This window comes from Diadema antillarum, unplaced genomic scaffold, assembly GCF_040938485.1.
Source record: "Diadema antillarum isolate AM-2024a unplaced genomic scaffold, OU_Dant_1.0 scf00000116, whole genome shotgun sequence".
Taxonomy (NCBI): domain Eukaryota; kingdom Metazoa; phylum Echinodermata; class Echinoidea; order Diadematoida; family Diadematidae; genus Diadema; species Diadema antillarum.
This window is the reverse complement of record NW_027271005.1, coordinates 1,258,149-1,269,127: the sequence shown is the minus strand read 5'-3', so window position 1 is coordinate 1,269,127 and position 10,979 is coordinate 1,258,149.

The following is a 10,979-nucleotide window of genomic DNA, read 5'->3' as shown; positions in this document are numbered from 1 at the left end:
TACTTTATACGTTTGCATGTTTGCATTTGTACATTGTTGTATCTTTGTTTGGCGCGTTTGATGATTGATTTTTGATTGCTTTGAATCGCTGGTGACACATACATTATATTCTTTCATGCAATCTTCTTTCATGCTTTTCTTGACGCTTATACATGTATTTTCTTGATGCAATTCCTATTTCTCTAATGTTATATGCTTTTTGCATGCTTTGCTGAGAGTATGATTACATGTTGTACACGCAATTTCTGTTTGTTGTTGCGACTGTTTGTTGCGAGAATTGTTTGAAAATAATTTATGTGTTTGTTGATTTCATAAAGTGATTTTTGCATGCGCATTTGTTAACGTTCCACCACATTTTGGACGTCCTAAAGTGATTATAATTTCACTATAAGGGATGATCCAAATATTGGAGGATATATATTGATTGCTTTATCGTATACCTGTATTTGTCTTGCTTTGCTTCTTTCTCCAGTTTCTCCTTTTCTTTTCCAAGTACTAGTATATCACCTTTGACTTTTCGTGGACTTTGGAAAACTTTTTCTGCATCGTTCACGTAAATTCAGCCCCTTGCTGGTAACATCGCGCGTTCGTATTTGCGTGGTATTTTTTTTTCTCCTTCGTTTTTTGTTTCTTTACCGCATAATTGCTTCCGCATTAAGAAACTGGAAAGCAAAGCGTTGAATTTGTATTTTATTTTCTTCTTTTCTCTTAATTTCTTGTGATCAGTTTGGATTTAGCGTGCCTAACCTGACTTTTCCGTATCACGTATTACATCCACGTGGTCAGTCCGGCGCCTTTCTAATAAGAGGCTGCCAGACATCGGGATAGCGGGTAAATGTGCTGCCGAACTGATGCATTTTTTGTTAGTGTTTGTTCGCTATTAGGCGGGTGTGTATATTTGGTCACTGGATCAAAATACGTAATTGCATTTCAAACATAATTATATAATACGTTTATTATTATTACTTTGTCGTAATATATTGTGATTTTCCGCGATTTGTGGTGCGTCTTCGCAGTTTTATAGGCGGCCAATTGGGCAAGCAGATAGGAACTGCAGCCCTAAGTGAACTGTTTGATTTTTTTTTTTGTTTACTATTTGGCGCATAGGTGATCGGTATATACTAGGGTCACTTGACCTATATATATATTACCGGCCTCTTATTTTGGTGGCAAATAGATATATTTGTTGTCAGAATATTCGATACCGTGCATAGATTTTTTTTCCTTTTTCCTTATGTTAGTAATTGTTGGTAATTAAGGTGGTATACCGGGCGATTATTGCCGTTATTCTACCGCTCTGATCAAGAGTATACGGCATAGTTGCGCTTCATTTGACCGGTATTCACTGAGTATTATACTCAGTTGTTATTTATTGGGTACTGTCGACTGTTTGGATATCGGGATATTGCATTTTTTTCTCTTTTTTTATTTTCTGCACAAGTATACCGCACAGTGTAATAATGTCGAAGATTCGTATTAATTTTTGCACGGAAGATGAATTGACGCTGGTGCCAGGGATTGGAAATGCTTTGGCCCAGCGTATCTTGGACTTGAGAGAGGCGCAGGGGGACCTTTCCCCCACTTTGCTCTCCTCTATGTCCTATTTGAGGAACATTCCAAATTTGATGGATTATTTTGATTTCTCTCCATCCAGTCCCGGCAAGCGGGACCTTAGGTCACCAAAGCATGCTGCGGCCGATGGGTGCGATCAGAATAATCCAATGCCCTATCCCTTTGATTATTTTCCACCACGTACAACCCAAAGTGAGACCCAACTCAGAGCCCCTGCAGAGAGGCGATCTCCCACTAGGGAGAACCCTGAGTCGCTAAGCCGGGGATGCGGCACCTCTCCGCCCAGGTCGTTAGGGAGGGATGGGTGTGCGGCACCTCCCGGCGTGGCAGGGAAGCAAGGTGAGTACCATGCAGCTCAAATGTATGGGAAAGGAAGCCATGGTACTCAAACCATGGATTACAATTTTGATCATAGGGTGCAAGATGATCACAGACGTGACCGGTACCCGTCCCCTGGACTAACCCAGAGGACGCGTTACCGGGATTGGGAGGCTATGGAAAGGCGCGAGCCTCAGTCTGTGAACCCCAGGGAGGAATATGGGAGGACAGCTCCTCCTTATGAACCTCCCTCCTACAGAGATAGGTATGCCCCCAGACACTACTTCCATGAGCGAGAGGCGAGAAGTACCGAATTTGTGGCACCTCCACCGGTTGCCAGGGTTCGGTCTTCTCCTGCCTTTCCATCCCGAGACTATCGGGAGTATGAGAGGTCACCAAGAGCAAGATATCCAGATGACTTTGGTAGGTCCACAGCTCCTACGCGGCCGTTGATTCCGAAGTCCATCACATTCGACGGCAAGGGAAGTTGGCAAGCTTTTATGGCAAAGTTCAATACCTTCGCCGATGACTGTGGATGGAATAGCCGGCAGAGGCAGCGTCAACTATGCTGGTCCTTGGAGGGAGGGGCTAGTGAATTCTATGCCCTCCTCATCGAAAGGGAACCGGACATAAGCTACTGGGACCTGACCAAACGTCTGGAAAAGAGGTTTGCCCGTAGAGATCTGCCAGAAGTGTCACAAATGCACTTCACTTACGCCAGACAAAACCCAGAGGAAACTTCTGTGGAATGGGCTGACCGCTTGATGACTCTCGCGACTTATGCCTTCCCAGACTTGCCTGAAAGCCACATTCAGAAGCAAGTAGTCCTCAGATTTTGTCAGGGCTCGCTGGACCGGGAGGCCGGTCAGTACGCAATGAACTCCAGGCCTAGGTCTTTGGATGAGGCACTTGACTTTGTGAGGTGGTACAAGCACACTCACTGTGCAATATATGGTAAGCCGTCTAAGGAAGTAAAGCAGCTTTCAATGACGGAAGGGCCTGGCCGGGACTTTGAAATCCGGCAGGTTTCACCAGCAACCACCAGTCAGCGTCCTCAACCTTCAGACCATGTGGAAAGGTTGGAGAAACGGGTAAGTACCCTGGAAGGAAAGGTAGACTCCATCTATGAGGCAGTCAACCTTATCCAAGGTGCCGTCCAGGGAATTCAATTATCCCTCAAAGATCTCACGAGGGCAACTTCAGCCTATCCTCGTCAGTCCCCTAACCGACTCGCTTCGCCCGGTAGGACCATTCAGTGCTACAACTGTGGCAAAACTGGGCACTTCAAGCGAGACTGTCTAGAAAAAAAGACAGAAAAGTCAGTTTCGTTTGTGGACGAGGATCAGGGAAACGGTCGCGGATCGGTGGATCAGACCCAGACCCGGTCCGAGTAAATCTGGGTCAAGGGTTGCCGGAAGTCGAATCCGGCACCAATGTCAAACCTCTGGAGGAACCTTCGAGTTTGCAGACACAACTTGAAGAGTCCAGAGAAGATGAGACAGCCTTCACTCCTTCATTTCTGGCGTCTGTGGTGAGTGAAAGATCAGCTGGGGAGAGTGGTGGCGCCATGAAGGACACGGTAGGCGAGGACACACCTCTGCCTCCGTCGAAAGCATGGCTGCTACCACCATGGCCATCAGCTGGGGAGAGTGGTGGCGCCACGAAGGACACGGCAGGCGCGGACGCACCCCAGCCTCCGTCGAAACCATGGCTGCTACCACCATGGCCATCAGCTGGGGGGAGTGGTGGCGCCACGAAGGGCACGGCAGGTGAGGATGCACCTCTGCCTCCGTCAAAACCATGGCTGCAACCACCATGGCCATCAGCTGGAGGGAGTGGTGGCGCCACAAAGGACACGGTAGGCGAGGACGCACCTCTGCCTTCGTCAAAACCGTGGCTGCAACCACCATGGCCATCAGCTGGAGGGAGTGGTGGCGCCACGAAGGACACGGTAGGCGAGGACGCACCTCTGCCTTCGTCGAAATCATGGCGGCTACCACCGTGGCCCCCTCCTACTGACAAGGTAGAGCTAGACCCAGACTGCCAGAAGAGGGACATGTCACCCGCTGACGAGGTAATTGTCTGCCGACTGAAATCCAACTCGATGCTGGGCGTGGATGTGAAGGTCGGTGACAGAGCACTGAGAGCAGTTGTGGACACAGCTGCAGAGGTAACTATCATGTCAGATAGGGTGTACGACACATTGTCCCCCAAACCAGCAGTGCTGAGGTATGTAACCCTCAACACTGCGGGAAGGAACATGAAAATGACGGGTATGATAGTCGGACCGGTAGAGTTGTCATTGGGCAATGTCAATTTCAGTGAAGTTGTATACATTGCACCAATTGACGACGATATGTTACTGGGGGTAGACATCCTCAGAAAACATAAAGCTAACATCAACATACCGGAATCCATACTGTCTATCCAAGGCGAAGACATCCCTATAGACTCGGGGCAACCCACAGTATCAACGACCACGGTTCTTGTATCAGAAACTGTGGTAATCCCCCCAAGATCCATTAAGAGGGTGAAGTGCCGAATGAGTCACCCCCTCAATCAGTTCCTGGTACAGCCAAGCAGGGATTTAGTTGGGTTCATCCCCCGATCACTCCACGAAACTGAGGCAGACATGGAAATCTTTGCCCTAAACCCGACAGGTAATAATATCCGCTGGAAACGGGACGAGATCATAGGGGAGGCAATGGAAGTCTCCATTGTCCATCCTGTGGAAGCGGATACCTCTCGGGAGGGCAAGAAAGTACAATTAGTTGATTTCCCCACTAGTAATCAACTGCCTGCCCAGTTAATGGACCTATGGGCAGAGTCAAGCGAACATCTAAACCCAGAACAGCAAGAAATGCTGCGGGAGTTGCTCATAGAATTTGAGGGAGTCTTCGCAAAGGACGAATTCGATCTAGGCGATTTCAAAGAAATAACGCATCAGATCGATACTGGGGAGGCGAAGCCAATCAAACAAAAGATGAGGCGAACCCCCAAGAACTTTGTGCAGGAAGAAAAAGCACATTTGAACAAAATGCTCTCAGCCGGGGTGATTCAAGAAGACCACACTCAAGCAGTGGTAAACTGGCCAGTACCGACCAACACAAAAGAAATTGAACAACTTCGATGTCAGAGTGGGCTTCAGCTCCGGTGCTGGTGAGGAAGAGAGACGGGGGTGTTCGGTGGTGTATTGACTACCGTCGTCTTAACACTGTGACAAAGAAAGATGTCTACCCTCTGCCATGCATCGAAGAGTGCCTTGATACGCTTGCGGGCAACACATGGTTCTCGAAGCTGGATGCCAACTCGGCATACTACCAGGTCAAGATCAAGAAAGAAGACCGGGAAAAAACAGCTTTTACCACAAGGTATGGTCTGTTTGAGTTTGTTCGCATGGGCTTTGGTCTGTGCAACGCCCCGGCAACTTTCTCGAGGGTGATGAACCTCGTTCTCAGAGGACTAAATTGGGACATCGCCCTCGCCTTCCTTGATGACGTGGTAGTGCTGGGAACTTCGTTCAATGACCACATGAGCAACCTGAGGAAAGTGCTTGAACGCTTCCGGGATTACAAACTAAAGCTGAAACCCAAGAAGTGTGCACTATTCCAAAATCGAGTGGAATTCCTTGGCAGGGAAGTAGACAGCTCAGGTCTACACTTGAAAGAAGACCACACTCAAGCAGTGGTAAACTGGCCAGTACCGACCAACACAAAAGAAATTGAACAATTTCTCGGTCTGGTCAACTACCACAGAGTCTTCCTCAAGGACTATGCTAAGACGGTGGGTCCCCTGTATGAATTGACAGGTAAGCACGATTTCCACTGGGAGGCGAAGCACCAAGCAGCGTTTGACAATGTTAAACAGCTGATGACTTCTGCCCCAGTCTTAGCACTACCCAATGACAAGGACCACTTTGTGCTCGATACTGATGCGTCTGCCACAGCAATCGGTGCTGAACTACTGCAGCTCCAAGAGGGACAAGAGAGGGTTATCGCGTATGCCAGCCTGTCTCTGTCACCAGAGTAGCGTAGATACTGCGTCACTCGACGCGAGCTTCTAGCAGTGGTCAGGTTTACACGCCAGTATCGACACTATCTTCTCGGCAAGCCATTCACGGTGAGAACCGACCATGGAAGCCTGATATGGTTGCTCAATTTCAAAGACCCACAAGGCCAGTTGGCAAGATGGCTGGAGGAGTTGGCCCAGTACGACATGAAAATCCAGCATCGGCCGGGGAAAAAACACCAGAATGCAGACGCACTCTCGCGAATCCCAACAAGTGAGTTCATGTGCGAAGAATACCACCTCGGTATGCATCCTGATGACCTCCCGTGCCGAGGCTGCTCTTATTGTCGTAAGGCCCACCAAAACTGGTCAAGCTTTGCCAACGAAGTGGATGATGTAATTCCACTAGCCTACAAATCAAAACAGGTCTCAGATGTCACGGTCTCCAGTGTAGCACCTGCCAAACTCCATGTAACACACATGGATATCACTGCCAACAGTGGGGACATTGCTACCCCCATAAATGGCGTGACACAAGGATGCAAGCCTGTGAGTACCGAGCCTGCACCGGTTCCTGAAGACACTCTTGCCTTGAGTGGGGTAACCTCCTCCGGCAGGGTGATGAACAGGAGACCGATGCAGAACTAAAGAGAAATCCAAGTAACAGCCAGCCGGGAAGCGTAGCATGAGAGGGTTTCCCTGCCATTCTCTAGCTCGCCATGGCTGATATATCCCATTTCTGCAGATCCCGGCTGCAGATTCCGTATGAATGTCTGTCCTGGCTCTCTGTTTCCCTCCATTGGATTCCCGTCCGGCCGCAAAGTCTATGTGTCTGTTTAAAGAGTGATGTAGTTTTGCTGGAATGGCCGATAATCGGTATTCTGCCAGGATTGCCGCTAATCGGCATTCCGGCAAATTGCAGCTCCACAGGCAGACAATATTGAGGAAAATTGTTTTTCTATCCAGATTGTCACCATGCAGGTGACAATCTATAGGACCGGGGGAGTGTAGTAAGACAGGTTGAACTCCGTGCTCGGCGCTCGGTTTGGTTGTATGGATGGCGATTATATCTGCCACCAGGAATATATGTTGTATACGGTCGGCGATAATATATCTGCCACCGGAAATATACAAGCCAATACCGGTGCCGCGGTACATGTTTACTGGTGCGTAGCCCCGTCCGTCGCCGCGCATACATTGTAGTAATGCATGGCCATACTGCCGCGTACTCCGGTAATCGGCGTATGTGCCAACACAGGCTGACGGACAGCACAACCCCCAACAAACGTGCACGCACGCACCAGCCGCACGCACGGAAAGTTCACCTGGAGGGCAAAATAGAGACCAACAGACAGACGGACCCAGGACAGGACAGAGAACGGCTCAGGACCTCCCTTGACCTCGACTGTCCCTCGTCCCCGTCCACTGACATTACTGCAAGTATTCACTACCTTGTACCTGCACTTGGCAATTGGAGCAGCTGCTCAGAAACGGTAAGTTATAGACGCTGAGCATATTTGCCATTTGTGTCTTATATTGTAGCATTAATTAGGGCATAATAGTAATTATTCTGATAGCGTTTGTTCCCTAACACCCTCGCCACCTCAACTAGGGAGAAACGTTACATCGGTAATGTCCCGGTCAAAACACAAAAGCATCAGAGCGCCAAAGGAGTTCTCTCAGGGGTACCCATAGGAATGGGAGAGGAAGAGATCAAGTCAGAACTAAAAAGACAAAAAGTGATTAATGTAAAGAGAATAACTAGAAAAACCTACAACCAGGAAAAGAAAGATACTTTCTACACCCCAACACGCAGTGTCATTTTAACATTTGACTCAAAACAAATCCCTGAAGAGGTAATTCTCTGCTTTCAATCATTTAATGTAAAACAGTGGATTCCACCTGTTGTAAGATGCTTTAAGTGTCAGCGTCACGGTCATACGGCAGCCAACTGCCGTTCAAAGACCCGATGTGTCAGATGTGGGGAATCTCACTCTTTTGAAGAATGTCCCAGAAAAGAAAATCCCAAATGTGTTAACTGTGGCGACGACCACCCAGCGGCTTACAATGGATGTAAGATGATAAAGAGAGCGAAAGAAATACAAAAGCTAAAGACGGTACATAGTTTGTCATACGCCGAGGCCGCAAGAACGTATCGGGCAAAAGAAGAACAAACAAAAGAAAAGACACAGAAAACTCCTCTTCCCAATCGAGTGAGCTACGCCTCAGCGGCAACCATGGCAACCAATAGCGGCAATCTGCCGGTAGCCGGTGCCGAAGGGTTGGCAAGAACAAAACCACAGAAACAAACGGCGCCACGCATTCTCCCATCTCTCCCTTCCAGTACTGTAAGCCAAGCTGTTGAAACTATCAGCAATCTGATGGTGGGAACAGACAGAAAAACAGATACAAATAAGGGTAATGTAGTGGAAAGCCAAACGTCGAACTCAACTACTGACAAAACTGAACAAAAAGGAAATCCACCTGGAAGTAACTTTCTTGTGAATGCTTCAAACGAGGAAATAATTTCCTTTGTGGTCAAAATTGTTCTAATTTTCGTAAGTGAACAAACGGAACCAGAGATACTCGCACTCATTCGTTCTCTTGTGGAACAGGTATTGATCGAAAGATCAAAATGCAGCAGTTAAACAGAAACCTTTTCATGACTGCGCTGGTCATTCTCCAGTGGAACGCCCAAGGGATGAATGCTCATGGAGGGGAATTGATTAGATATATAAATTCTGAACATGTAGGAGTAATTCATTTGATATGTATACAAGAATCTTGGTTTCCGGAAAATACTGAGTTAAAATATTCCCCAATACACCACACTGTCAAGAAACAGAAAAAATGGACAACGTTGTGGAGGGGTAACTATATACGTTCATGACTCAGTAAGTTTTGAGAAGGTTCGAATTTACGAAGAAATAGAGATGCAACTGATTGATATATATTTGGACGATTATGTGTTGTCGGTAGTGAATTATTATAATCCTTGCAAGAAATTGAATGATGATCCTCTGAATATGTTACTTTCGAAGGTGAGAGATGTATCGAAAGTATTGATAGTCGGTGATTTTAATTCTCATAATGTATTATGGGGTAGTTTACGAACAGATCTCAACGGTAAATTACTTGAAAAGTTTATGATGTGTAATAACTTAGTTGTTTTAAATGATGGTTCTGGAACAAGACTGGATAGTCACACCGGCAAGACATCTTGTTTAGATCTGTCTATCACATCGGCAACCCTGGCCGGTAAATGCATGTGGCAAGTGTTAACAGAATCACTTGGAAGTGATCATTATGTAGTATGCACTCAGTTATACATTAGCGCAAATCCTTTTCATTTACGTGAAATCAACACAGGAGGCGAAAACCAATCTTTCAGAAAGATCAACTGGAAGAAATTTGCCTCCTTATGTAATGATCAGTTAACTGTTGATTGTGTTGACAAATTCGAGAAAGACGCCTCTTCAACAACGTTGTTTGAAGAATTTATGGTACGCTTAACCAAAATATTAGGAATATCAAGCTACCGCCCAAAAGACACAAAGCGCAACCCTGTCCCATGGTGGACGAAGGATTGTACGGACAAAATAAAACAGAGAAACAAAATACAGAGAAAGTTAAGGAGACAATGGTCAAAGGCTTTGCAAAACGAATTCATACAAAGGAAAGCAGAAGCCCAGAGGACCATCCGTAAAGCCAAACACGACTACTGGCAGTCCTTCAGTGCGAAACTAAACCGCTTCTCCTCAGTTTCAAAGGTATGGCAAACAATAAAGAGGCTAAACGGAATACCTGTGAAACAAAAAAAAAAAACATGCCTGCTTTACACTCCGAAGAGGACATTATCATCAACGATAAATGCAAAGCACATGTTTTAGGAAAATATTTCGGTAGTGTAGGCGGGAAAGAGGAAAATGATGAGAATTATAAGGATATATGTGAAGTTTGGGGATCGGTGAGGACAGATTCTGACAGCAGTCGTGAATTAGTTTATAATGAACCTTTTCAGTTCCGGGAATTAGAGAGAGCACTTAGTTCAAGAAAAGGCACAACGCCTGGATTGGATGGAATAGGATATGAGGTTTATTGCAAAATGCCCATACATTCTAAAGAACTTTTACTATTAATTTACAATCGAATTTGGGAAACTGGTCTTATACCACAAGCATGCAAACACTCAATTTTGATCCCAATCCTGAAAGCAAATAAACCCCCCACAGAATTGAGTTCTTACCGACCAATTACATCATTACCCTGTTTTATGAAATTATGGAAATTATGGTTAAAGAGAGGATAAACTTCTTGGTGGAAAAGAATGATTCATTATCTCCGATACAGAGTGGATTCCGTAAAGGCAGAAGCTGTGTGGATAATATAATTCACCTGGAAAATGAAATACAGAAAAATTTGAAAGTGAGTATTAAAACAGTCGCAGTATTTATTGATCTAGTTAAAGCATATGATAGACTGTGGCCCGAAGCCGTCCTGGTCAAACTGTGGAAGGCAAACATTCGAGGGAATTTGCTACATTTTATAGCAAACATGCTGTCAAAGCGCACCTTGCAGGTGCGTGTGGGCAATGCACTATCTGAAACAATGGAGATGGTTAACGGATTACCCCAAGGAAGCCCTTTGAGCCCCATTCTGTTCAACCTGATGCTCAGGGATATTCCAGTTGGGCCTAACCCCAAAGTCCTATTATACGCCGACGATTGCGTAATATGGCAATCAGGTAACGACATCACCGAGGTTGTGTTATGCTTACAAGGATACTTGAATATACTTAACGAGTGGTTCAAAAGATGGGGCATGCTCATCTCATCCCCCAAAACAGTGCCAATACTGTTTTCAAGATCCAACAAAGAAGAGCATATTTTACTCTATCTAGACAAACAACCACTTATTCAGAGAAAAGAACACCGATATCTCGGAGTTATTTTAGACAAGAGGTTAACGTGGAAATCTCATATACAAGACTTAGCATGTAGAAGTAAAAAGAAAATAAATATACTTAAATGTTTGGCATATGCAAAATGGAGTGGTGGAATAAAGGATTTGATAACAGTATA